The 5,120-nt window shown below is 44.4% G+C and overlaps 1 pseudogene; it reads right to left on the reverse strand.

Annotated features, from left to right (window-relative positions):
• Positions 1–2,947: 2,947 nt before the first annotated feature.
• On the reverse strand, positions 2,948–3,069 carry LOC130363500 (U2 spliceosomal RNA; annotated as a pseudogene).
• Positions 3,070–5,120: the final 2,051 nt, after the last annotated feature.

The raw sequence follows: 5,120 nt of genomic DNA on the forward strand, positions 1-5,120 counted from the left end.
CTCCTACAAGGAAGGTACACTTATGGCACATGGACATTTATATCTATGATAATTTTTTTGTGTATTTATGGATACGGATATGTTTTTCTTTTTTGTGTTTGCACATATTCTTCATTACTACCAGGCGCCTTATGTTAAGATATGGTGTGTATTTTGCCCTGTATAGTATGATCATCCTCACATTATACCGTTTTCCTTGTATTTTGTAAATAATCACGTGATTCACTAGCTGTCACTTGTACACTATTTAAACCTCACATTGTATATCAGTCACTGCTTGACAATGCCTGTGTGAGACAGGCGAAACGTTGCTCCTATAGATGTTTGGTTGAAATAAAAGCCATCCATTTTTTTCACTTGGAAATTGGTGTGCCGCCGCTTCTTTGCATATATATATAAAATTAGTGCAAGGATTTTTATGAATACATGTTCTATCTGTTTTATCTTCTCCTAGTAAAGCTGGATGCTAATCAGCATAGCTGTCACTATATGTGTCATTCATCTTTCACAGACCCCTGAATGTCTGATCAACTTCTTTGTCATTCAGGAGTCCGAGAAAGCTTTGACTATTTTAGCATGCTGTGAGTTGTAGTTTAGTAACAACTGAAGCTGCAATGTTTATAAATAACTGTGTTAGAGCAGTGTTTCCTCCAGCTGTTGTAAAACTACAGCTCCCAGCATGTCCACACATCCTTTATCCGTAGTTTTGCATACGCTCAATAGAAATCTCCTATACTGGATACCAGTATGCTTTACGGCCGGTATCCAGTATGCTGTAAAATCTAGACTAGTCTGTCTGGCTAAAATACAGGAGACCCTAGTGGCGGCTATTTTGAGCTTGAATTTCAGGTGAAAATGTAAAATTTTTTAACAAGTGTATATTGTGAAAAGTCATATTATAATGAGTCCTGCAATATATGAAATGTTTTTAACAATGACAGTGCCTCTCTAAGTCTTAGTGTTTTTTTTTTTTTTTTGTGATTTGTTCTTTATGATACACTAACAATTTATCTGGTTGCTGTGATACCTTTAAACTGGAAACTATTCTAGAGCCAAAAGCCAGGATGACAAAAAGTACAGAATCAGTAGACAGAGGGTAAACATGAGACAATCAAAAAACCAAGCAAGGAGGTAACAATAATGCAGAGTTAGCTAAGGAAAAACAAAACAAAAAAATTGCAGAGGGTCAATCAAAATAGATATTCAAATGCTCGTAAAGTTCACAGGAGAAACAATTACAAGCACCTGCCATAGGCAAGAAATTAATTGATTGTATATACACTGACCTCTTTGAACACATGTTTTCATCTAAAAATATTCTTCTGAATCCTTATGTGTAAAAAAGGCTTTATCCAGCAAGATCAGTTCTTTTCACTCCTTACTACTCCTGCCTTCAATTTCTTAAGAACAGTCAATTTCTGGCAGTTCACATTGTATGCCTTATTAGTTCTCATTGGGCTACATTTTCTTTCAGCCACAGGGTCTCACATCTCACCGACAGGTTATTACTAACCTTCTGCATGGAATGTTGGACAATGCAAAAGATTGTATAATATATTAGTTTATCATAGGACATAACTGCATTTAGATAATGGTTAGATTGGATTACTAACAAACAAATGTAGCAGTTTTATTAAACACTTTGAGACAAATTTTGTTCTTTGTTCATTAAATTTAAATTGTCATTGTCATTTTAAACATCTTCCTGTTAGGTAATAGTCTGTGTAGCTTCTAAAATATTTGTTAATCACTTCATTTACCAAAAAGGCTTTACATAGCTGTCTACTGCCTGTTGTTAGGGGAATTGAGCAACGACAGGTGACATAAAGTTAAGGTGGGCCTTAGCTTGTCTTATGCAGAAGAAGACCCACACTATGCCTGAAAGATAAATAAAGGCTTCCCTCTCATATTTGACTACCCATAAAATTCTGGGAAGCTGCCCCTGGTGTAAATACATCTGTTCCTACTACTGTATACACACTGTAATGCCTCCTAAATATAATTGCATCTTTCCTCCCTCCTTTTTGTCTGCAGGCTTTTCATCATTATCATTATCAAAAGCAGCAGTCCAGTGTTTAATGTAAAACCTCCCTGCAGTGTCCCATGGGCCCCCCTTGCATCTGTTCTACTGTAATTGTATATTATCCCCTATGTAATATAAAAGAATGTTGTTTTTTTTAATTTTTATCTAAGAGCCGAGGAACGTGCTCTCGAATCACCCAAAATGCAAGAAAAAGTGCAAACGTGTTACTCTAAAAAAACGTGCACAAAGGATGCGGTCTATCACAAGCGCTTCTCCGATAGGAGAGAGGCCCCCCAACAAACCTTACCCTTCGCCTCCGGACCAAAAGGTACCTGCGAGGTTCCAGGTTCAATGTCCCTTTTCGCCGAAGCTACTAAGGGACCACAAATGCTCCCGGCATCCCCCTTGGCGTTAGCCAAGGTATCTGCCCACAGAGCCGAAAACGGTAGGTACCCTGCCAGAACAGGAGTACCCGGTGTGTTTGCAGGGAGGTGCAGTACCTAATGGCCGCACACGCCTCCCCTAGACCGCCAGGAGGGACACCTAGAAGGGCAACCGCTTCCTGACAAATCCTGTGGACACACAACACGCAAAAAGTGACACAGTGAGACAAAAAGAAATAAATAAGTAAATGTGTGCAGATATACTGCCGGACATCCGGCCGGATCTATAAAAATTTCTCTGATCCTAGCCAGAAGGCTGGGAATCAAGAGGTGAGTGCCACAAAGGTGAAGAGATCATGGTGCCCGTGCTTCTACTCAGTGAGCCCATCCTCCCAGTGAGTTTCAGAACCTCGGGGTCACCACTCCCCGAGGCACAAAAGTACCTCGGCTCTAGACCCTCTCAGCCTCATGGCGAGACCCGGAGGAAACAGGTCCCATCGGTGCAGCCGTCGAGCTGATTCCTCAGAACCAACCCCGGAACAATTGCTCCCTACCATGCAGCACCCATCCCCACCAGCTCCACACTGGCGTCGCCTGCCACCAGCATGAAACTGATAAGAACAGATACTACACTTGATCTTAGCCAAAAGGCCGAGAAGTGACTGCTAAGTGTCACTTCGCGCACAGCGTCGTACATTTACGGCGCTGCATTTCTTGATCACCGCATCTCCGGACATGGTGATCGGAATGGGATGACTGCTGATATCTATCAGCAGTCATCCCGTCCTGAGACCACCCCCTTGTCAGCGATCGCCGTGATTCGCCAGTCAATTCTGACCAGCGAATCACGGCTTTTGACCCAATAGCCTGGAAAATAGGGATGATCGGAGATGTCAGAGACAGCTCCGATCATCCTAAAGGATAGGAATGAGGTGGCAGGGGTTCCACCTCCCCTATCCCCTGCGATTGGCCGATCAGCAGTGAATTGCAGGGCAGGGGTCAAAGTTGAGATCACGGCTCTGCCCGCTCTTGAAGTCCGGGCAGAGCGGGGCAAAGATGGCGGTGGCGGTTACCGGTGGGACAGCAGCAGACAGCGGGGGACCGGCGGTGGGGAGGACCAGCTGCACACAGCAGGGGACAAGCGGCGGGCAGGACCGTCGGCAGCAGAATGCAGCAGTAAAATCTGGTAAGGGATCTTCACTGCTGCATTGCTGCATAGTTTCACAACTACAACTCCCAGCATGCCCAGATAGCCAAAGGCTGTCTGGGCATGCTGGGAGTTGTAGTTTTGCAACATCTGGAGGGCTACAGTTTGGAGACCACTGTACTGTGATCTCCAACTGTGCATTTCCAGATGTTGCAAAACTACAACTCCCAGCATGCCAAGACTGTTCAGGCATGCTGGGAGTTGTAGTTCGGCAACATCTGAAGGGCCAGATGTTCCAAAACTACAACTCCCAGCATGCCAAGACTGTCCAGGCATGCTTGGAGTTGTAGTTCAGCAACATCTGAAGGGCCAGATGTTCCAAAACTACAACTCCCAGCATGCCCTTCTGCTGTCCGGGCATGCTGGGAGTTGTAGTTTTGCAACAACTGGGGGCACACTGGTTGGGAAACACTGCCTGTTTCCCAATCTGTGTGCCTCCAGCTGTTGCAAAACTCCAACTCGGAGCATGCATTGACAGACCATGCATGCTGGAAGTTGTAGTTTTGCAACAGCTGGAGGTACACTGGTTCAGAAACACTGCGGTAGACTGTTACCAAACTTGGTGTTTCCCAACGAGTGCACCTCCAGCTGTTGCATAACTGCAACTCCCAGCATGCACGGACTGTCAGTGCATGCTGGGAGTTGTAGTTTTGCAACAGTTGAAGGTTAACCCCCCCCCCCCCCATGTGAATGTACAGGGTACATTCACACGGGCGGAGGTTTACAGCGAGTTTCCCTTTCAGTTTGAGCTACAGCAAATTTTCCTCCGCAGCTCAAACTCCTAGCGGGAAACTCGCTGTGAACCCTTGCCCATGTGAATGTACCCTAAAAACACTACACTACCACAAAATAAAGGGTAAAACACTACATATACACCCCCTTACACTGTCCCCCCCACCCCACCCCCCAATAAAAATTAAAAACGTCTCATATGGCAGTGTTTCCAAAAGCCTCCAGCTGTTGAAAAATAACTCCCAGTATTGCCGGACAGCCATTGACTGTTCAGGCATTCTGGGAGTTTTGCAACAGCTGGAGGCACCCTATTTGGGGAACACTGCCATGTTCGTCCCTATGCAGATCCCTAATTTAGGCCTCTCACTTCGGAGCCCTGTCGTATTTCAAGGTAACAGTTTAGGGCCACATATGGGGTATTTCTGTACTCAGGAGAAATTGCCTAACAAATTTTGGGGGGCTTTTTCTCCTATTACCCCATATGAAAAGGTAAAGTCGGGGTCTACACCAGCATATTAGTGTAAAAAAAAAATAAATAAATTACACTAATATGCTGGTGTTGCCCCATTTTTACAAGAGGTTAAAGGAAAAAAAGACCCTCAAAATTTGTAGCATAATTTCTCAGAACGGAAATAGCCCATATGTGGGTGTCAAGTGCTCTGCGGGCGCACAACAAGGCTCAGGAGTGAGAGCGCATTATGTACATTTGAGGTCTAAATTGGTGATTTGCACAAGGGTGGCTGATAGTTACAGCAGTTCTGACATAAATGCAAAA

Source organism: Hyla sarda, chromosome 3, assembly GCF_029499605.1.
Source record: "Hyla sarda isolate aHylSar1 chromosome 3, aHylSar1.hap1, whole genome shotgun sequence".
Taxonomy (NCBI): domain Eukaryota; kingdom Metazoa; phylum Chordata; class Amphibia; order Anura; family Hylidae; genus Hyla; species Hyla sarda.